Source organism: Rhinatrema bivittatum, chromosome 5 (genome assembly GCF_901001135.1).
Source record: "Rhinatrema bivittatum chromosome 5, aRhiBiv1.1, whole genome shotgun sequence".
Taxonomy (NCBI): Eukaryota; Metazoa; Chordata; class Amphibia; order Gymnophiona; family Rhinatrematidae; genus Rhinatrema; species Rhinatrema bivittatum.
This window is the reverse complement of record NC_042619.1, coordinates 16,956,081-16,980,032: the sequence shown is the minus strand read 5'-3', so window position 1 is coordinate 16,980,032 and position 23,952 is coordinate 16,956,081. Positions and strand designations below refer to the sequence as shown.

The 23,952-nt window shown below is 48.7% G+C and overlaps 1 protein-coding gene across 1 annotated transcript in view; it reads right to left on the bottom strand.

Moving 5' to 3' along the window:
* The window catches only part of LOC115091825 (beta-arrestin-1), a gene marked incomplete in the record, with an annotated part of 534,784 nt that overhangs the window by 287,723 nt on the left and 223,109 nt on the right, over window positions 1–23,952 (bottom strand).

Genomic DNA, 23,952 nt, shown 5'->3' with positions numbered 1-23,952 from the left:
TGATTGCTTCTATAGGTCGACTGAAGGATAAAATAGTGGTAAAAATATTTTATTTTTTTTACAAAACCATCCTAATTTGTGTATCATTCTTCTGATGTCTTCCTTATCTCTCAGCTTTTTTTCATGATTTATGCCATAAATTGGAAGGTGTTATGGCCTTTGCATGCCAAAGGGCAATAAACTGCTCTGTGTTTACAGTCTGTAGGTGTAATTGCAGGCTGGGAGGGTGGGCCAGTCCTTTTGCTTTAACAGGTAAATCTTTGCTGCAGAATCACAAGCACAGACAAAAGTATCAAAGCTCGCAAAAGTGATCCAGATGCTATATAAATGCTGGTCCAAGGTCTGGACTGGCTACCACGTTCTCCATGGGATCAGCCAAACAGTCAGCTCCTCATGAAGCACTACTAGAGAAAAGGCACAGACTTTTACTTTTTCCCTCTTAAAAGTTCGTTATTCCAAAGCATTTTTTATGGGAGAGAGAAAGTAAGAAAATCCTATTCTTTCTACTCCAAACAAAGGATGTGCATTACTTTTGATTTAAATGGGAAAACCCAACGAATGAGTTAATTTTAGGTTTGGTTCAGGGAATCCCAAACCAAATGGCCATAGTCCCCCCAAAAAATCGGAATTCTTTTTGGCTCATTCTGTTCAATCTGATTAAAGTCTATGGAGGAAGCAAAGCGATGCATTTTTAAATCAGACAGCGCAGAGCCACTTGGGGATGAGACAAGGAAGGAGCAGGAACGACTGATGATTTCATCACTTTTTCAACCACCCTTAAGTTTTTGTAAGTGAAAATCAGGTTAGGAGCACACCGAATAGAGACTATTTTGTTCAGTCATTCCTCTCTTCAGTCTCAGAGAGGGGAAGGCACAGGGGTCTGAAGCTCCTTGCTTCAAAGCTTAAAGTGAGAGAAAAAGTTATAAAAAAAAAAAAAAGATTTACATTTACAGGAGAAAGCAAATGTGCTTTTTAAGTCGCCACTGACATTCTGCCTAACTGTGGTTTAGGGTTGCTTCCTAGTAGCAGGAGAAAGCTTGTACTCTCTGTGAGAGGGTTATGGTATTTATCATCAAGTTAACCACAATCAATACAGATGACGCTGTGCCAGTGGCTGCAGGAAAGAGTCAGAGAGACTGTGTTTTTCATGCAGCATGTAGAGTGTTGTGTACTATAGTAACTTAGAGGCAGCCTTCTGCTATCTATGTTTAAAATGAGGGGGGTCATAGGATGAGCAAGGTCAGTATATGAATTGAAGACATCATGAAATAAACGCAGAGGATCTCGAGGGAATGGGTAGGGATCGTAAAGTAGAATTAGTTGGTATGGATGGGCCAGAAGGATAGATGGTAATGGTCTTTTACTGCTGTCATGTTTCTATGTTCCTTAAAAGAATCAGTGTGACATTGTTCAAATTCTCGTGTGTGTAATCCTTGCACTAAGTTTGACTTATTTTTTTTTTAGTGTACACAGTCATTCGGCAAGCACCATCCGTTCACTCACCTGTGATAAAAGTGACTGACTGGTCTGCTATCTGTCCACATTTACAGTGTTATTAATCTTGTAGTTTTCTGAATATTGATATTTTAATTTAGATCATAGGCATTTTGAAGGGTCGGCTTTTCAGGTCACGTTTGAAAGTCTTTCTGTGTGATATCATACGTAATGGATCAGGTAGAGAATTCCATAACACGGGGCCTGCTTTGGAGAACAATCAGTCTCTTATTTGTGTTCGATGGGTATTTCACCTTGCAGGCACAGCAGTCCTTTGTTTTGTGATCTTAGTGTTCGCTGTGGTATGTATGGTAGGAGATTCCCTCCTATTAAGCAGGGGTTGCTTTCGTTGATGATGTTAAAATCGGTGTTAGTACTTTTTAAAGAATTCTGGCTTGGATGGGCAGCCAGTGCAGATCTATCAGTGAGGGGGGGGGGGGTGATATGGTCAAATTTCCTTGTCCCTAGTAAGAGACTTGCTGAGCATTTTGTAGTAACGGTAATGGTTTTAAAACTTTATGTTTGAGAATATTCGTTTTTGTAAAATGGTTCGGAAGTCCTGGAATGATAGCAGAGGTTTCAGCCAATGTAATATTCGTAGTTTGGAGCATCCTGTTTTAATTCATTTTTACGTGCTTTTTCAGCGTGAGGGTCTCATTGATCTGCATTCCTAGGTCTCATACTTGTTCAGAGGGTTGTAATCTGAAAATTACCCAGGTCTAGGGGTGGCGTTTTTAACTATAGGTGGAGTTTCTCCTTAGCCACACGATTTCAGTTTTATTTGTATTTCGTGTTAGTTTAGGTTGCAACAGTTCTTGTTGTATTGCCTTAATGTAAGCCTATGTTTAGTTGTGCTGATTTTAGTATCGCCACCTCGAAGGGTGGATGGGTTAACCTGTACTTTCTTTTTTACAGATTATTAATAACCCCCCGCCTTTACATTTAGATCTGGGGAAGTGAAAGATATCATAGTTGGGTTGATGAATTTGATTCAGGAGGGCATTGTCTTTGTCATTCAACCAGGTTTCAGAAATGCAGAGGATAGTAGGATTTAGATCCTCTAGTAGTTCATTTATCAGTACAAGTCCTGAAGCCCTTCAAGGATGCCACGGAGGCTCTGAGTTCAATAACAGCCACTCTGGGCAAGGTCAGCCCCATAATCAATATCATGGAGAAATTACGGGGTTTCTGGCAGAAAGAGGGACTGGCACCAGAGGCGCTGTGTTTGTGGACTCCTTGAAACTGCAGGATTAGCTCAAACCCCTCACCCAGCTGGATGCTTCCATGATGCCCACCTATGTGACCCATGGAGGAATGGGAATTTCACCCTCCAGACCGGCACTCTGATATACTGGAAGGAGAAGCTACACATTGCAGTCACATGTGCCCACTTTGCCCATCACAGTCATGGGCAAAGTGGGCACACGAGACCATGGTCAGGCCAGACCTCGCCAAGGTTTACCAAGCATTTCCTTTTCTGCCCACCAGAGCCGATGGAAAAGTCGGTCTTCCTTTCCTGCCCTGCATCGCCTTTCTGAACTAGGGGCACATATGAAAAAGGGATCAGGGAGCCTGGGAATAATGTATATTTGCAGTTGGAATATTTTTTAAAATGCACTCAAGGCATTACTAGCAAAGCAGTAGCAGTCTAAAAGTGAGTATATTCATAGGGACACTAGCTTTAAAATGAGCGCACTCACGCATGCACCCACACACACACGTGCACTGGTGGGCGCGAGCTCACATACGCTGGAATTTTAAATCATCCCGGCAAGTGTGTGTATATAATATAAAATAAGCCGAGCGCGTGTATGTGTGCTTTTAATTGTAAGTGATTACACGAGGAAATGCCATTCATGTATCTTTCCTTAGGGCTTGTTGGCTTTTACATGTGCAAGCGAGCACCTTTTAAAACATGCACGCGTGAAGGGAATAACCAGTTTAACCACTTAAGTCCACCGGTTTGCCCAGTCTATCTCTAGGTCATCCAGACCCCTCCAGTTCTTCAGCCTGCACTCCCCCCAGGCCCCTCACCCAGTCAGTTTGTGTCTATAGCCACCTGATAAAGAGCAGAAAGAAATATGCCATCCCCGTTTCTGCTTTTTGATGGCAATGAGGATTTCCCTTTGGGGCTTGAGACTTCAGTAGTTCATTCCTGGGAGCGGAAGGGCTCGTATTGTCTTGGCCAGCTGGATGATTCAGAGGTGGGATCTCTGAACTCCTTTCAACAATTGAGGGAGCGGTGGGATACAGCAATGTCTACCTTTTAAGCATACTTACAAATTAGGCATTACAGTTCTCAGATTTGTAGTGGCGTTGTTGGTAGCATTGCTTTTTCTGAGGATGAAGACACTTTCTTTGAAACCATCCCTAAAATTCATAGGATAAGAATCTGGGTGACGTTTTTGAAAAAAAACCCCAAAACAATTTCAAGCACCTCATTTATCCAAACTTGCAACACAGTGGGCTAGGGAACTGGGAGTGATATTGGAGGTCACAGACGTCATAACTACGTTTACTGCTGTTTATCGTCAGTTACTCCCGGCAAATTTAAGGAAGATTCAGTTCAAAATGCTGCACCATACTCGCATCACTAGAGATGAAGGTGTCCAATGAATTTGTGGGGATCTGACGAATGTTTTGAAGTGCAATTATCTTCGGTCACATATTTACTGAACGTCATAAACTACGAGCTTTTCGCAGTCAGGCACGTGCGGTGCTGGAAAACTTGTGGGGGAAGAGGGGGCCCTTGGAATGGGAAAATTCTCTACCTGCGTTTATTTGCCGGGAATATTGTGTTTCCCGGTGGAGGGAAACGTTCTGTCGCTGTCTCGCTGGAGATGGTGAAGAAGAGGATTGGTCTCACTGGCATAATGACGAACTTCCCTCCGCGTTAAATTATGTCTCCTTGGGGCTCTCACGGCCTCAAGATTTACATGGCTAATTAATCTCAGCTGCTTTTACAGGGGTATTTTCTTTTATGGGAAAAGGCGTCTAAATTGAATTGACGTTTGGGGGACATTTTCTGTCGAAAAACGGGATCCCTTTCAGTTTGTGGCACATGGTTAGATCTGTCGTGCACGCAGCACGATTGGTATGCGCGCTGAGGGGCTCTGGAATGGTTGAGGGGTTAAACTCAGAAATGTGGTGAGACGTGTTCATTTCAAAACAGGAGGACGCTTCGTTGTACTTGAGGTGATTTGCTGTGCGATTGTACTTTGTGCTATGTCATATTTGGTACTCAATAAAAATTATTGATTAAAAAAAAAAAAAAAAGAAGTAAACATGCCAGTCAAGACTGAGTGCTGCGTTTGCCGGATTTAAAATCGGGATTTACGCACGTAAATGTTGGCCCCGCCCAAGAACGAAACATGGGGGTAACCTGTACTGAGCAGCAGTTACTACCCTTAACAGAAACATGGGATAACCTGCACAGAGCAGCATTTACTACCCTTAATAGAAACATGGGGGTAACCTGCATGGAGCAGCAGTTACTACCCTTAACAGAAACATGGGATAACCTGCACAGAGCAGCATTTACTACCCTTAATAGAAACATGGGGGTAACCTGCATGGAGCAGCAGTTACTACCCTTAACAGAAACATGGGGGTAACCTGCACAGAGCAGCAGTTACTGCCCTTAACAGAAACATGGGGGTAACCTGCACGGAGCGGCAGTTATTACCCTTAACAGAAACATGGAGGTAACCTGCACGGAGCGGCAGTTACTACCCTTAACAGAGCACATGGGGGTAAACTGCACGGAGGGGCAGTTACTACCCTTAACAGAACACATGGAGGTAACCTGCACAGAGCAGCAGTTACTACCCTTAACAAAAACGTGGGGTAAACTGCACAGAGGGGCAGTTACTACCCTTAACAGAAACATGGAGGTAACCTGCACAGAGCAGCAGTTACTACCCTTAACAGAAACTTGGGGGGTAACCTGCACGGAGCGGCAATTGCTGCACTGGGAAATTTGCTCAGCAGACTGGATGGACCATTTGGTCTTTTTCTGCCATCATTACTATGTTACTGTGGAGGTTCTTATAATGTTGGCAGAAGGTACAGAAAGAGAGGAGCCGAGGAGGTAGATGAAAGTCAACGTATTCCTGCCTTTGGTGTGCAGATAAGGCACATTTTGGAATAAAATAGTTCTGGCCTCTCAGTGGTGCAGGGCTAACCCCGGTGAGCTTCCTATACTTTATGGGACAGAGAGACAGAGGATTACGATCAGTGGTGTGACCGTAAGACTGTGCGGTCTGTCAGCCTCACTCTCCCGCCCTGCACTGCTGTTCTGGCCAAGGGAGCCTATGAAAAAGGGGTCGGAGAACCTTGCAATAATGTACAAATGTAGTTAGAATAAATATATATTTTTAAAATGTTCTCAAGGCATTAACAGCAAATCAGCGGCAGGCTGGCAAAACGAAGAGTATTCCTATCTGTCCACTCTGCGTTAAGGCAGCAGTTCTGCCTCGGTGGCCAGGAAGAGGAAAGAATACGGATGTTCCTCCGAGGCGTTGAAACACGTGTCGCCGTCTCGAGGGTCTGATCCCAGTGCGCAGCCTCCAGGTTTCCGGGCAGACCGCTGGGGCGAGGTGACTTCGGCGAGGCAGTCGAAGCCCGAGCCCCGCCCACGGGAGTCCGGATTGACTGTCCTCCCAACCATGACTGCATGATGAAAGGGAACCTCGACTGCTCCCCCTCCCGGGCGCCATGAGGAAAGCAGTGGCGGGGGCACCGCAGGACGCGGCGCCTTCGTTCAGCCACCGGATCAGCGTGGGAGGACGGTTTGAGGCTTCCTCCCGTCCCGCCCCCTCTCGCTTCCAAACAGGCCAATACAGTAAAGCGAGGCCACAGTTACCCCGTTTTCTAACCCGCTGTGTACTCACAATTTGGCCGCGTAAGTCTAACCCGCGATTCACTATCCTTTTTTACCGATCCTTACCGCTTCCTGAACCCAATCCAAGCCCCAGCAGAGAGAGACGAAACTTTCCCCCAGCTCCCGCTCACCTGCCGCGGCCACGCAAGCCCCCAGCAGCAGCAGTAGAAGGGTGTCCATGGGTGCCGGTCTCCCATGCGAGGCGGCTTCCAACAGCCCCGCCAACGAAGATGAATATGTGCATGCCTGAACGACCAATTTGGGCGCTCAAGGCAGCGAAGGCGCATGCGCCCACACCGTGACCTCCAGGTCACGGTGTGCGCGCATGCACCAGGTCATGGCCAAATTGGACTTACGGGCGTGCGCGTATTCATCTTCGCCGGCGGGGCTGTTGGAAGCCTCCTCGCATGGGAGACCGGCACCCATGGACGCCCTTCTACTGCTGCTGCTGGGGGCTTGCGTGGCCGTGGCCAGGGCAGGTGAGCGGGGGCTGGGGGAAAGTTTCGTCTCTCTGCTGGGGCTTGGATTGGGTTGGTTTGGGTTTGGGACTGTGAAATTTCGTCTCTCTCTGCTGGGGACTTGGATTGGGTTGGGTTGGTTTGGGACTGTGAAATTTCGTCTCTCTCTGCTGGGGCTTGGATTGGGTTGGTTTGGGTTTGGGACTGTGAAATTTCGTCTCTCTCTGCTGGGGCCTGTAGGAGAACCATCCACTTCCTGGTACCTGTCATTTGAAATGACAGGTACCAGCGCACCCAGGATTACTGTATAGGCGCTGTATAAGCGCCTATACAGTAAAATGGATTGCGCTTCATGGACGCGCTTTGGACGCGGCTTGCATTTGCATGCCATTTAAATACTGTATCGAGCGGTATGTGATCTCAACTGTGCGTGCGGCAATCGAGGGTGCACCCAGCACTACCGCACTCTTTCTAACGCGTCCTTACTGTACCGGCCTGCTTGTTGGCTCAGGCATTGCTTCAGGACAGACACAGAAGGGTCAGTTAATATCAATATCAATGGAATTCCACGCATCAAAATTTGGAAGCAGGTTTCTGTATTGGAACGGGAACTAAAGGTCCTTCAATATTTAAGGCATAACATGAGCACTTTTTAGACATCTACCCTCCCATATTGGTTGGGGGGGGGGTTTTTGGGGGGGGGGAGAGGTGAGAATTGGAGGAAATCTTACTCGATCCATGGGGAAAGGTGCTGCTTGTATTCTGCAAACGGACTTATATTTGTTAGGGCCTTCTGCCATCATTGTCTAGAGCAGCGTTACCCAGCCTACATTAACAAAAATGTTGTGTGGCCCCGCCAGCCTCCACAGAGCAGGCGGCGCTGACATGGACAGTAGTCATGGCCAGAGGAAGAGCTAGGCAAGCACCGAAAGCCCCACCAGTCTCTCATCCAAGTTTTAAAACAAGGGGAGAGAGGCAGAGACGCACATTAGGTCATCACGATGGACCTACTCCCTCCATATACAAGGGTTGGCCAAGGGAGAGGTCAGAGTGGTGCAGGCAACCAGCACGGTTAGTTATCTTGGCAGTCACGTCGGTGCTGCCAGAGCCTCCTTCACTGCCTGCTACTCCTCAGTCACATCCAGGACTCGGTGCACACTCTGCCCATCTCACTCGGCCTGAGGACAGGACAGAGATTGGAAGGACTCAAAGGAGGAGGCTGAGAAGGTGAGAGGGGGCTGTAGGCAGCACAAGGGGCGGCCCAGCTATCCGTGCCAGATTACAGGTGATCTGCTCCTAGAGCACATGTTTTGGAGCCGCCGCTGGCGTCTCCGGTTGCTGCAAGGTGCCGAGAGCAGAGCCCGGGTGCTGGGCTGGATCCGAGCATCGGGCAGCGGGGCCTTTTCTGTGGCACACCTGATCAGGTGCGCAGGCACACCGGTCGGGAAGCACTGGTTTAGAGCGGTGGTCCTCACCCAGTCCTCAGAATACACCTAACCAGTCTGGGTTTCCGGATATCCAGCAATGAATATGCATGAGATAGATCTGCATACAAAGGGGGCAGTGCAGGCAACTCTAGCTCATACATGTTCTTTGTGGGTATCCTGAAAGCCTATGCTAGGGGCGTCCCGAGATCTGGGTTGAGAACCACTGGTTTTGAGGAGATGGCTCTGTCATTTTGCATTAGGAAAATCTGTCGAACAAGCTTAGCACTGGTTAATCGAAATGGTGCCACCAGACAAGAGCCTCAAATATCATTATTCAGCCTCTCGCTGCCCAGATGGTAGGAGCAAAGTGCAGAAGATACAGCTTTGCCACCAAGATCCTCTTTCTATGTCTCTGGCCTTATTTAGGTCCTGCTCCTGAAATCAGGGTGTAGTATAAGCCAAGCCCTAAATCAGGGCAGGTAATGGCGCAATCCCGTGCACCCGTGGGCATGCGGTTGCTGGTTTCTGCCAGCAAAGGGTGTAGCAGGGACCTCTGCAGGAAACTCTGAGCTTACCCTTCGCCATGATAGCTGGAAGAGGAAGGGTGTACAGAGACCCCTGTGGGAAAGGGGCTAGATCTCTCCTAAACCAGACAGCATCGGGGCAGTCTAAAGAGGAGATACCGTCTCTGGATGCTGGAGATGGACTAGAGAGACGGCTTTGAAGAGTGAGTGCAGTGCGGCCGAGAGCTTTCCCCAGATAGTCAGGAGAAGGAAGAAGGGGTCCTGTGCGTAGCTTGTGGATAGAAGGTCACAGCCCTTAACCTCAACCCCAATGCAGGTCCTGGGAGAGTACATCCCAGGTAAAGCCATTTTAATGTGCCAGTGGGATGGAAAGGAGCCTCCCAGAGGATAAAGCCCAACAGATGAGTTTTGGGGCGCGGTGGAGGAAAGCCTGCTGCGTTGGTCCTTATAGCAGGGTGGGGGAGCACGCGACTGCACCTGCCTCTCCACCACTCTGCCACATTTACTACTTTACAAGAACTAACAAAAGCAACGCCACCCCCGGGGAACTCCACCACCTGCTGAAAGGCCCAACCTGTCCACCGAAAGGTCACGGGGAAAGGCTTCTCCATTGCAGGCCTAAACTTAGCTGGATCAGACGTAGCCGGCTTCGCAGCGGCAAATACGGGGATGGTCAGCCTCACAGCCGAGCTGCTGAATATCCCACGTTAATTTATCCGGCTATGCTTATGCTTAAATATCTACCTCAAGGTAACTTCTACACCAAACTGGGTTTTAGGCACCTCAATCCTTTTGAAAATCAGCCGCACAATATCTGTTTATCTTTGAAGAGTCTTTTACTATGGAAAATTACCACCCGCTTGCATCCTTCCACCCGGCGCTAGGCGGGCATGTGGGAATCATGTGTCCCCCACCGGGGCGAGAGACAATGTTCGTACCTTAGAATCTTGCATGCCGTCACTGCGCACTATGGAGCAATACTGATTATAATTATTTAATAGCAGCACCTACATAGCATCGGTCCATTCATAATTCTTTCAAATAAAGGTCGGGGGGCAGGTGTCCTAAACCTTTCTCGATATAAGACTACCGCCATTTACCCATCGCGACGAGAACCAGCAATCTGAAACGCCCTGCTGACCAAGACAAAATCTCTCAACGGCCAGCACTGCGATTTCGGTGACATTACAGACGAGGCTCTGACCTTCTGGCCCCTAGGGAAGCACCCGCTCCCTGACGTTAGCATTCCTTGCCTTCTGTGTCTTGGAGGTCACCACCACGTGGAGGGTCAGGCAGTGGGGAAGATGCAGGATGACTCAGAGCTTCTTTCGCTCTCGAGGTGGCGAAGGCCATTCCTCAGCAGGGCCAAATTACTCCAAAACTGACACAATGACACCTGCACCTGAGGTCATTAACGGAGAGTGCAAGGCTACTGGGGCATCGAGCAGACTAGACGGGCGTCTAGCGTGCCAGAAGTTTGGGGGCGGTGGCCTAGTTCTCTTGCCAGCTCTGATCGGCCCCCACAGGACTGGGGCCAAAACAGCTGAAGCTGGGCAGGCTCTGTTCGAGGGAGTGTCAGCCGGGGCCACAAGGAGGTGGAGCGGCCGCGACCAGCACAGCGTCAAGCCAACGGAGCAGGAGCAGCGTCCGCCGGACCGAGCTCACGTTCTTGCATGGAAAGGGTGTTGTGTGTTGTGTGTGTGTATGTGTGTGTGTGTGTGTGTGTGTGTGTATGTGTGTGTGTGTATGTGGTGTGTGTGTATGTGTGTGTATGTGTGTATATGTGTGTGTGTATATGTGTGTGTGTGTGTGTGTGTGTGTATGTGTGTGTGTGTATGTGTGTGTGTATATGTGTGTGTGTATGTGTGTGTGTGTATGTGTGTGTGTATATGTGTGTGTATGTGTGTATGTGTGTGTGTGTATATGTGTGTGTATATGTGTGTATATGTGTGTGTGTGTGTGTGTGTATGTGTGTGTATGTGTGTGTGTGTGTATGTGTGTGTGTGTATGTGTGTGTGTATATGTGTATGTGTGTGTGTATGTGTGTGTGTATGTGTGTGTATGTGTGTGTATTGTGTGTGTATGTGTGTGTATGTGTGTGTATATGTGTATGTGTGTGTGTATATGTGTGTGTATGTGTGTATATGTGTGTGTGTGTATATGTGTGTGTATATGTGTGTATATGTGTATGTGTGTGTGTGTATGTGTGTGTGTGTGGAGGTTCAGGGAGCCAGTTCGTATTACCCAGACTTGCCACCTTTACCGGCAAGGCATCACAGATGGTGGTGTCTGTTTAGTATGCTAGGATGAGTGATCTTATACCTAAAGAGAGGATGCTCTGCCACCTATTTATGGTTCGTGTTCCTCAGATGATATCTAGTATAGCCGGTCAAATTTGGTTGAATCTTTTTTTTTTGGGGGGGGGGGGGGGATTGAAGAGTTTGAAAAATGCAATTTACCTGCAAAAAAAAAAAAATGGAATCACATCATTTTGTTCTTTTAAATCATCTTAAAATAAGGTTGTGTCCTGGGGCAATTTGCAATCTGCTGTACCCCTCGGTCTCTTGCTTATGTCACTGGAAACCTTGGATGCATTACTGAGTGTAAGTACTGACAGTGTATTCCAGACTTCACAAACCCTAGTCCTGGCAGATGCGCACAAGATGACTTTGTCCAGTCATGGGCTTGTCATTGACAAACCATAGGACCGTCTCTTCAAATGCTGGTCAAGACGCCACAGCTATAGCCTTTGCCTCAGACCTGACCCCCTGCTCCACGCTATGTACAGTAATCAATGCTGAACTTGGGGGAAAACAAATCATTTTAAAACATTTTAAGAGTGTTTATCAAATCCACGCGTGACGGAAAGCTCTGACACGAGAACAGGTAACCACCTGATACGATCGACGGCTCCCGGGTGGGCCTCGCGAGCCACCTCACTCGCCCCCGACACCAGGAAACTCCTCTAACGGCAGAAAAGCCGCCAAGAGCCAGGCCTCACCCGCGGCAGGGATGTCACCACAGCAGTGATCGTGGACCTCCTCCTAAGGCGCGTGTGTGCCCAGCGTGCCATCTCTTAAAGGGGCCGTGGCGGGAAGCCCCTCATGGCGCCCTTTGATGACATCACTGGCTCCTGCCTATTTAGCCTGCAACCGGGCACTACCCCAATGCCTCAGCAAAAGGCCCCCTGGCGTCTTTGTCTCCCAGTGCGCCTGCTGCTATTCTGCACTGTCTCCTGCCTCGTCTGCGCTCTTGTTTTCCGTGCCTAGCCTTATTCGTTCCCTTGCTTTGCCTGTCCGTGCTTGCTAGTCCTTGTCTGTCCGTCCATGCCTCCCTGTCCTTTTGATTTGACTTCCTGGACTTGACCGCACTTGGTTTCGGAAATCCCTCGGCTGCGGCCTTGACCTGAGACTTCGCATCGGACTCGACCTTGCCTTGCCTCGCCGCCTGCCCCCTACTTCCGGCCTGTTCTTCGTTCTCACTGCCTGCTGCCTGCCTCGACCCCCTGGCCTGTCCACCTTTTCCATTGATTGCCACCTGCCTCGGCCTATGTCCTGCCTTGGACTCTCGCCTCTTCTCTGGTCCTAGCGAACCACCTAAGACCTGCCGGTCTCCAGAGCCCACGGGCTGAACCTGAGGGGGACGGAGCCAGTACAGGCCAAGCTCCAGCTGGTTCCACTACCATCGCCGCCAGCTGACGGCCTGAGGCTAGCGGGCGCTGCTCACTAGGCAGTGCCACTTCCCCACCGAGCATCACACAAACATTCATTTACAATTAATTTACATGGCCCTTAGCTCAGACTAAGAAAAGCCCAAGACTTTGTGGGGATGATTGTTATTAGAAAATTGCCCAAGGGTTGTGCACATAAAAGCAGGCACGGAATCCCATTTTATGCACAGAAAAGAAGAGGCATTCCTGGCGGGGGAGGAAGGGGGGCAGAGTTGGGATTTACCTGTGTGCTTTTGATTTTACAAAGTACGGCGGCAGATGGTAACTTTGAAACGCGCGTGCAAGCGCCCATACACTGAAATCTTAAATCCTCCCCGCAGGTGCACGGGCGTTTTGCATGCTCCTAATTTTAAGTGGTCACGCGAGCGGGCGTTGATCGCGTACCTGCCGTAGGAATTTGCCGGCCTTTAACGTGCGCAGCTAAGCGGGTTTTAAAACATGCGCGCGAGGAGGAGATAGCCAGTTTGACCCATTGGCCCGCCAGTTTGCCCGGCCTACCTCTACGCCATCCAGACCCCCCCCCCCCCCCAGCCTCGCCTCCCCTGTCCACCCAGACCCCCTCACCCAGCCGTGCCAGGCTTAAAAAGAGATTTCTGCAGACGTACACCTCATCAAGAGCAGAAGTGAAGAAGTTCAGTACCAGTCCGGCTCGCGCGGACAAGTTGACCCTGCCTCGGAACGCCCAAACTCCTGGCCTTTTCCCCTCCCCACGCATTTGGTTGCTCGTGCACGCGCATTTATGCGTACCTGGGCCATTTTAAAATACGAGTGCCTCGCGCTCGGGCCCAGGTACTCATGTGCATGGACCTTTTAACTCCAGCAGCTCTTTTTAAAATTCAAAGCCCCCCGTGCGCACAAATTAACCCGCAAAGAGCAGGCGCGGCGGAGTCTGTGCGTGTCCTTGGGGATAATCCTCATAGCAAACGTTATGCACATTAAAATGTCTCTGAAAATACACGCTGGCAACACATACGTTAGGTGGGCTGTGATAAACCTGCCCTCCCTGTCCATGGACTCTCTTAAGGCAGGGGACACTGGCTTTGCTCTACCTCCATTTTGACTGCCCATAGGAAAAAAAAATAACATTTCTGCGTGACTTCCCTCCACTCCCTGTGACTAAGCCGGCTTGCTCTCATCCGCCCTTACAGTAAGTGCCCCCGCGAGGGTCCTTCCCCATCCCTTGCCTGCACTTTCCTCACGCAGCCACCCTTTCTCTACGCAAAACCGTTTAACGAGCGAGGACGCAGGGGCAGCTGAAAAGTGTTGGCCCTGTGGGGGCCATCCCGGCCGCGCCCGCTTGCAAGCCCCATGAGCGCCTTCTGCTCGCCTGCTCCTCATCCTGAACCCGTCCCCGCCCTGCTTCGAAAGCCACAGCGCCAGGCGGGGGTCTCGGACTTACCACCCCCCCCCCCCCCCCCGCGTTAAGTGTACACCGTTCCCAGGCTGCGCATTACATACTTAGCCCCCCCCAGAACACAAATTAAATGCAACTGGAGATAAACAAATAAGCAAATGAAGCGGAGAAGAGCAGACGGGAGCCGGTCACGGTGTGAAAGTCCAAGCAGCTCACTTACTCTGTCCGATGAAACATACTCCTCTATTTATTTCCAGGTGGGAATGATATATCCAGGGAGCAGAGATGCGTAGGTGCCGCCTGGAAACGTCAAACATGACAAAGGGTTGAAATCGTCAGTGTTTCCTCCGTGCCCACTGACAGCCATCAAAATATTTTCCTCCTTGGGGACACTACACAGCAGCGACAGACAATTAAAAGGGGGCTTTTCAAGGCATCAGCCGGCTCACACACACAAATCCTTTCTCCCTTTTTTGTTTTTTTGTTCCGTCCTCTCTTTATGGAAGTGGAAGAATGAACAGTGGTGAACCGTTCTGCCAACCTATCGCTGAGCAATGCGGAGAAGGAGCGAAACGGCACTCAAGAGCAATGCATCGGCGCGGTGCCCGCTGCAGTAGTACAACTACAGAAGAATCGTTTGCAAGGATGCACGGTGCAGACTGTGCATCGTTGAAACCACGAAGATTACCTGGAAGTAAACCGAATGTTTCCAGTAACCCGGCAACACGCTAATGGCCATAGCTATATAAGAGCGGGGACGGAGGGGAGGGGGTGGGGTGGGCATGGAACGTGTCCGCCGTGTCCATCCCTCCCCTTTGCGCACTGGGAACCAGTACACTACAGCAGTATATTTGATTCGGAGTGGGGCTAAGTGATTTTGCAAGCACATGTATTATTTACTACACAATCATCGCGGTGCTGAAGGGAGGGAAAACACTCCCGATGAAAACCTCTGGGAATCCAAAACATCTTTTATCAGCTGCAACCATCTGCAGGCAGAAGTGGTCGATCCCTCGTGGCGTAACTCAACAGAACCGGAGGGATGCCAGGACACACACACAGGCAGAGGTATAGCCAGCAGGAAGAAAAAAAAAAAAAAAGGAAGAGATGATGCTTCTGTGCAGGTCCTTTTTATGGACAATGACAGAAACTTTGACCTTTTGGATGATCTAGCCTGCCCGGTCATTCCTGGTAACGCTGTAAGGCTGCCCGCTGTAGAGTGTGACCGCCTGTAAGATATCTCTCCTTCTACAGGACAGTTTTTACTGTCCTCTTCACCTGGGCAACCGAGCCAAACTCTGTTTCAGTGATTCTGTAAGGGAACAGAAGCAAACGCAGCCTAGTCTACATGTACAAAGCTAAACTCAACAGCTTTCTGCAATGTTTAATGCAAAATTACTATTTATTTTCTGATTTTAACAGATGGAAGAAACTGAAAATGTGAATATCACATGTGCAAAAGTCTGGACACCCTTCCAGTTGATTCATTTCTACTTTTCTTTAAAAAATTGTTAATAAGGCCCAAACCTTTGATTGACTCGTTAGGCCTTCAATTAATCAGGTGAAGACAACTCCACAGTTCGACAAATATTCTGCCTCGTTTTTCTGTCTACTTTCAGCAACCATGGGCTCCTTTAAACAGTTGTCTGAGAATTTGAAAACGAAGATTATTCATTCTTACAAATCAGGCAAAGGCTCTTTAAAAACTCACTAAACACTTCCAGCTAGCAATTTCAACTGTCAGAAACATTGTTAAAAATGGAAATTACATGGAATTGCTGAGACCGAGAAAAATGTCTAAGAACTGCCCAAAAACTGATCAGATCTACAAAACAGAACTCACAGATCACTGTATACAACCTGCTGAAAAGTTTGGCTACAATTGGAGTAGTTGTTCACAATACAGTGTTGCTTAAACAAGTGGCATAGACAGAACTGATTTTTTGGGCGGGCACAAGGTTAACATGGGTAGGCTGTAGGCATGCAGGTCTGAGACCTACTAGTTGTATTCTTATTGATAAATAATGCCATATACTGCATCCTACAGTGGCTTTCTAAGAAGTTTGCAACAGCTATTATGCATCATGTGTGGAACTTTAAAACATTTTACCTCACTTATTTCAAGCACTTAACAAAAATAAAAATTCCTTAATAATCCTTATTAATTTATTTTATATTTATTGTAGTTTTTAAATCACAAGGTAAAAAGCAAAGAAAATAAACAGATCCAATCAATCATGTAATAAAACAAAAATTGATATATTATTTGATTTTTTCATGAATTCTCTTTGTGGAAAGCCGGAAATCATCATAACTACAATAAAATAGCATTAATCATCAGAACAGGTGCAGAGCAGAGCTAGGACAATTCACAGTACAACCAAAATGAAAAAATAAAATTTCAAATTCTGGTGTCACCTCAGCAAAAAATATCCCTCCATTGCTATTTTGTGAAGTAACACAAACTCCTGCCATACCATACAGTCACAGTACTGACTCTCAGGATTCAAATAACATAACCTTATGAAAAAGCAGCAATGCAAATACTACACCAGGCCCTACAACATTAATACACCACCTACTGGAGTAACAGAACAAGCTGAACTGCTACAGAGAAACTACATGCGAGCAGAAATACTGCAGTTCAGTCACACACAGGCAAAACAGAGACCAACTCTTACCTAATATAGAAATAAGAGACTACAAATTAGAAAAAGAAACATGCAGACAAAACCAAAATAGAAAGCCTGAGAAACCAGACTATGAACAGTGGAACGCTAAAGAGCAAGATACAAAATTATAAGAAATGCACATTCCCAAAGATGGCATATTCCAATTGATAAAATCTGAAAATCTTTTTTTTTTAACCTTTGTTGTCTGATCTTTTTATTTTTCTGATCAGTTGGTCCTGGTCTTTTTTTCCCATTTTTTCTTTGTAGGTCATTTCCTAATTCCTTTTCAGGGTCCCTTCCTCTACTGTCTTCATCCCTTCCTCCCTCTCACACACACAAACACACAAACTCATGCTTTCTCTCACAGACTCCCTCACACACACAAGCTCTCACTCTCATACGCTGTCCGTCCCCCCCCCCACACACACACACAAGGTCACATTCTCTACACACACACACGAGCTCTCACTCTCTCATACACCCCAGGCTCCCGTTCTTATACACATACAGACACACACCCAGGCTCCTAGTCTTATATACAGACATAGACTCAAGCTCCCATTCTTACCCCCATCAGCTCCCCTTCTCACTCACAAGCACACATGCGTAGGCTCTCATTCTCACCCCCCCCATACACACACCTACAGGCTCCCATTCTCACACCCAGGCTCCCATTCTCACCCACATACACACACACCCAGGCTCCCATTATCACTCCCACACACACACACAGGGCCTTTCCATTAGGCACAGACAAACTCCTACTTCTGCCGCCGCTGCAGGGATGGGATCCCACGACGACACTACAGCTCCGGCCCCCCCTCTTCCCCACCACAGGGATGGAATCCTGCGACAGCCTCGCTTCCGAGGACCTCCTCTTCACTGCCCCGGGGATGGGATCCCGCGACGGCCTTGCTTTCTCCTAGGCCCTCCTCTTTGCCGGCGCGGAGCTGGGATCCCGCGACAGCATTCTTCCAACAGGCCTGAGCCCAAAGTGGGTGGGCCCTGCCCCTCCCGGGCCCACCCATGGCTATGCCACTGGCTTAAACAATTATCTGTATGAGAAGAGTAAGTCAGAAGGGAACCTCTGCCAATATCTCATCACAAATGCCTAAATTGCTTTGCAACAAAGTGCAAACTAAAATTGAACTGTATGGCCCCAGCCACATGTAACAGACATTCGTTTCTCTTACAGGTTGTGAGGCCTTAAGTGAGAACTGGACAGGTCAGTGAATGGGGGAGGATCCATTCAATGCCGTGGCCGCCCCCCCTTGAGAAGGTTTGTAGGCAGCCCTCTCCAGAGACTCACGAGGCTCAGAGTTAGGAGGCAGAGAGGAGCTTTTTCCCCTGAGTTGATTTTTCAGGCCCAGTCAGAGCCAGGCCAACCCCTGCCTGGGGAGACTGACCGGGGTCGGGAGCCTTTCCCCTTTCCAGGCCTCTCGCTGGCTGGTTGGGATTTTCCCTCTGGGTTGTTTTTTTTTTTGCATTTTAAGTGGTAGGAGCCTTGTGAGAGCCCTGGGGATGCTCAGGTTAGGGAGGGCCTGCCCGTCCCTACCCTCAGCGGAGCGGCCGGTGACCCGCGGCGAGGAGGAACTCCGGTGTTAAATTCAGTCACGGGAACAAGGACTCTCGAGTTCTGAGATTCAGGGAGAAGGTTTTGGCCGCCCATCCCTTCCTGTTTGGAGCAGGAAGAGCTGCCCTCCCTCCCGTCAGCGATCTGAAAGAGACTGGGGGAAGACCTGCTAACCCTGAGCGAAAGAAACCCCCCATCACCGAGGACCCCCCCGTCCTTCCGGTGCCAAAGCCAGGGCTGACATGTCTGCCAGTGCCCTGGGAGGCTCCCTTTCCCCTGCCCTCGGAGGGTGGATGCTGCCCTGCCCTGGTGCAAGATACTCCTGCACAGGCAGAGGGAAGAGAAAGACTGCAGGGCGGAAGATTCATCATTTCTTGTGCCATATTTCATCAGTAAAGACTTTTATTTTGGGTTCACTGAACGAGTGTTTATCCTGGCACCTACAGCACGGATGTACACCCCCCTCCCCCACCTCTCCCAGGGGTAATGGAAAGAAAGTCCATTACCTTAGATCGTGAGCCCTCTGGGGATAGGGAAATACCTACAGCACCGGAATGTGATCTGCTCTGAAGCCCTGAAAAAAGTGCGAAAAGCGGAATCTAAATCTTAAATAAAATAAAAAAGTCGCCCTTGGCACTTAGGGACCCTGAAAGGAAACTCTTCCCTGGGGAAAGAGACTGCAGGAACAGCTTGCCAGGGTTCCAGCCCCCAAGAGACAAGAAATACATCGATGCCCCCCCCCCCCCCCATCAGAGTGCAGCCTGCCTCCCGGGATGGGGTCACACACACACACAAAGATATTATCTGGAAAAGAAAGGGTGAAGCATTTGTAGAAAAGAGTCCTTGTCAATCTAAGGGGGGGTCCGTTAAGCTTTGGCATTGTGTGGTGGCAGCAGCCCGGAAAATACCGTGGTGCCGTGTCCTAGAAGCTAAATGTACCACCGTGCGGGAAGCTGGAAGGAGCCGTCCCGCAGAGTCAGCGGGAACGGCTCTCGCAGCCCGCAGACCTGAACATTACTGAAAACCTGTGGGGATAGCTCCAGCGCCATGCAGTGCATGCAAGGAGACCCCGGGACACTGTACCTGTCAGCTAGGTAGAGAAGGCCTTCAAGCAAGGGTAGGAAAAACAGGAACTGTTTGCAAGCTTTTATTTCTGCCATGGGAAGGGCTATAAAAGAGTGAAATATTGAGGGTGATATTCACTCACTGGCCAGACTGCAAAGATAGCCACATAAACTTATCCGGCTAACTTTCAGGCCAATACAGTACAGAGCGCTCCAGTGGAGCCCAGTTAGCCCACGTTTGGACGTGCGTTTTTGACACGCTATTTTTACCCCTTATACAGTAAGGGGTAAAAATAGCGTGTCAAAATCGCGCGGCCAACCCCCCCCCCCCCCCCCCCCCCCCCGAAACTAATAGCGCCCGCAACATGCAAATGCATATTGATGGCCCTATTAGTTATTCCCGCGCCATACAGAAAGCAAAATGTGCAGCCAAGTCGCACATTTTACTTTCAGAAATTAGCGCCTACCCAAACACTGGTGTTAATTTCTGCCGGCGCCAGGGAAGTGCACAGAAAAGCAGTAAAAACTGCTTTTCTGTGCACCCTCTGACTTAATATCATGGCGATATTAAGTCGGAGGCCCCAAAAGTAAAAAAAAATCAAAAATTAAAAAAAAAAAAAATTAAAAATCTGCCCGCAGCCCGCGGGTTGGAAGACGGACGCTCAATTTTGCCGGTGTCCGTTTTCCGAACCCGTGGCTGTCAGCGGGTTTGAGAACCAACGCCGGTAAAATTGAGCGTCGGCTGTCAAACCCGCTAAGAGCCGCCACTCCTGTCCAAAAAGGAGGCGCTAGGGACGCGTTAGTGTCCCTAGCGCCTCCTTTTACCACGGACCCTAATTTACAAACCTGGGCTTTCTGAATCATGCGCCCAGAAGAGTGGTCTGAGCGCATGTCAGGAGAGAGCGGGCGCTCGCCGGCTCTCCCGCGCTTTTTTCCGTATCGGCCTGTTTGGAGGGATATTCAGCAGTGCGGCCGCTCTGTTGAACACGGCTGGCTATCTTTAGCCCTACCCTACGGCATGACCGCGTCCGGAAAACGCCCAGCTCTAAATGAGGTTTTACAATCCTCACGACACGCATCAGCGTCAGCTCAGACAAAAGCTTCAAGAGCCGCGCCAGGCGAGGATCCCTGCCCCATACACATAATATTAGAGTCTGTTTTCAGTTCAGGTCTACCGGATCAAAACGATCGGAAGTGTCGCTCTCACGTCCTGGGTTCCAGCCTTTCCTACCTCCGGTAACCAGGGAATGCTCGGATTATACTGCAGTTCATCATCCCCGGGAGAGAGAAAGAGCCTTGAATGCCAGCAATGTTTCTACCAAAAGCCTCACAGCTTGGCTGGGATACGATCTTTACTGGGGAAACAGACCTGCCCCTCCCCCCCCCCCCCATAAAGATTGTTAACTGAGAGAACGTGAGGTCGGTTAGGCTTCATGTTAAATATGGTGCCAAGCTCGCTGATGCAAGCCTGGCACGTTCGGATCCGGGGGGGGGGGGGGGGGGGGGGGGGGGGAGGGGAAGCTTCGGGGGGGGGGGGGGGGGCCGCATGGGCTCTGCGAGCCTGGCAGGGCAGGGATTGGGTGGATTGTTTCAGACCACCTCGTGGAGGGAGCCGACCGGTTCCCGGGGTTGGTTTAGCTGGGGGCGGGAGGAGTCGGGGAGGGGGGTTTACCCATCGTTCCGCGGGGCAGATTCCTGTCCGCGGCTGGGTCTTCGGCCCCTGCATCCCACCCGCCCGCCCCTGTTGTTATGGTTGTTAAAAAGGGGCTTTATCGTTGTTGCAGCTTCAATGGGGAGGGGGTTAGCGGGTAGCCCGAGTCAATTGGCAGGGGGAGGGGTTATGCCTTGGTTGACCGGTGTCTGACCTGACAGGGGCAGATCAGGAGTCCCTAGCCAAACAACTGGGTGCAGTTGTTGCTGGTTCGGCTCCTTGCTGGACGGTGGCGGGAGTCGTGGGATTCGATAAAAGTCGGGCGCTTCGTACAGGCTGGGGTAGCCCGGGTTTACACGGATTGCAGGCTGGGATAGCCCGGGTTGCCCATCTTGCTGGTTTGTGGCGGATGGGGGAATTCATTGCCACATTTGCATTGCTGGGGCTCTGGGGGTGTTTAATAAAGCTGCGGCCTGTTGACTCCCGAATCTGTTTTGTACGTGTATTCATTTGGTGGTAAAGGGGCGGGCTTGGGCGGAAGCGTCAGTCCTGGCTACCCATATTAAAAGCTTTTTAGTAAGTTTGTTTTAGCACTAAGTATTCAAACTGTGAAATATCTGATTTAGCTTTTAAGGTTACAGTCCTTTATTCCTTAAACTGCATTAACCATAAAGCTTTCACCTAACCTTTGCTCCAGTTGACGACACTTACTACCTTTTTAATAGTTTTAAGCTAGTAGTAAGCCACTGAGAAGCCTGATTTTTCTAGAAGCATCTCTCCTTCAGGGAGAGATGCTGCCTGGTCTTAAGCCTTTCTTCCAAAGCAACACGAGGTCTTCAATTGGACAGTCTTCAAACTGGTCCTCGGGGAGCTTTATTGCATCAATTTTCCCCCTGACTGACAAAATCTGTTTTAACATCAGAAATATCTTTCATCTGTAAAGCACAGAAGGTAACATTGATTATATTAAGATCTGTCCACGCTACCAGGAAACGGCTCACCGTAGCCACAGATTTCACCAGCACCATCTCATCCGAAGCCCACAAAATATCTAACTTACAACCTGCTCAGCACATTGGGACAAACTTCAGTTGTACCAGATCTGAAGCTGAGGTGGCTGCAAAGAAAATTAAGAGCAGCATCAATTGAATCATCAAAGTGTCAGGTCGGATCCACCACAAAAATCAGACCGTCTAAACTCTCTGCTTTTATATGTCCAGTTGTACCACTCGTAATCACGGCTTCATCCTGAAAGGCAAAAAATGCCCATTATATGAATAAGTTTCCCTACACCAACATGTAGGAACTCCATTTCCTTAGAAAGAGATATCATCTTCTTCAGATGACATGATATAAGATAAATCACTGATGGAGTGGTTGAGACGACACCAATATAATCACTTATATAAAGCACGCCCCATGGCATAACAGCCCCTTCCACATGGCATACAAGCCCCTTCCAGAGATTGTGGCAACTAGAAGTCCCTTAACTAAGTCTACAATTAGAACTGATTCCATAGTCAACAATCTAACCAGTCCTAACAAAGGCGAAGTTATCACAAATACCGTAATACAAAAAAGCAAATCACTGGGATAACACCAAGGGGTGCACAAAGGGGCATGTCCTTTGGCGTGGCTCTTCAGCGAATTGGGCCACCAGACAGAGGCCCAACTACAAGCCATCCTCTTCCAAGGTGAGGCAATGGCATCGGATAAGGTCACCAGCAAGAGATGTAGTCAGCTCTCCTCTGTGGCAGTGATAGAGTCCAGCAGCAGATGCCCTTGGATAAGGCTCAAGCAGTCTGGCTTTTTGGGCTTTCCATTTCAGTTTTTGGGGCCTATGTACTAAAGGTTTTCTCTCATTTTATGTATATGGAAAAACATGTTTAGCACTTAGGGCCCATATATCTATTTCTAATCTGTGGTCACTTATTTTGTCAGTGTACTGCATGTGTCACTTAGATGAGGGATTCTGCTAACGTGTAGTTTCTGAGTAGAGATCTGTAGCATTCTGGCTTGTTCTGTTTCCCCAACAAGAGGTCTATTGGTGTTCTAGGGCCTAGTGGAATAGTTGCGGTGCTACCTTTTCATAACTAGGGTAGTTGCTGTTTGAGTCCTGGGAATTAGTGCTGTCATTGTATGGCAGATTTGCTACATAGATTCGATGCCAGGCAAAATGATAGAAGGTATTCTTAAAAACAAAATTACTGACCACACAGATTGACATGATTTAATGGGGGAGAGTTATCATGGTTTTTGCGAAGGGAAGACTTGCCTTACCAATTTACTAGATATTTTTGAAGGTGTAAATAAGCACGTAGATAAAGGTGACCTGGTTGATATAGTGTATTTGGATTTTCAGAAGGCATTCGACTAATTCCTCTCAGGAAATTGAGAGGTCATGGGATAGGAGTCAGTGTCCTGTTGTGAACTGGTAACTGGATAAAAGACAGGAAACAGAGGGCAGGACTAAACGGTCAGCTTTCCAAATGGAGAACGGTCATGAGTGGCCTGCCCTAGGGATCTGCTTTTCAGCATATTCATAAATAATCTGGAAAAGGGAACAACGAGTAAGGTGACCAACTTTGCAGGTGGCACTAGATTGTTTGGAAAGGTTGCGACCGCAGAGGATTGTGAGGAACCGCAGAAGGACCTTGGGAGACTGGCATCTAAACGGCAGTTGCAATTTCACGTGGAGACATAGGGGAAAATAATCCCAGCTCCAGGTCCACGATGCCGAGTTCCATGTTAGGAGTCACCTCCCAGGAAAAGGGCCTCACGGTCCCTGTGGATGCCTTGAAATCTTCCGCTCAGTGGGCCTGATTTTAAAAAGCATTTACTCGAGCAAAACTGGTTTTTGCTCGAGTAAATACACTTTACTCAAGTAAGTGGGCTTTTCAAAATTGCTACAATATAAGCCATTGAATTGTCCGTAGGATTTACACAAGTAAGTGCACTTTACTCGAGTAAATAGCTTTTGAAAATTGCTACGATAGTATGTCACATTTACATGCGTAACTCCTTTGAAAATGACCCCCAGTGTGTGTGGCGGCCGCAGTCAAAACAGCAAAGGGAATGTCAGGAACTGTTTGGAGAGTAAGAGAGAACAAAACTGAGAATATC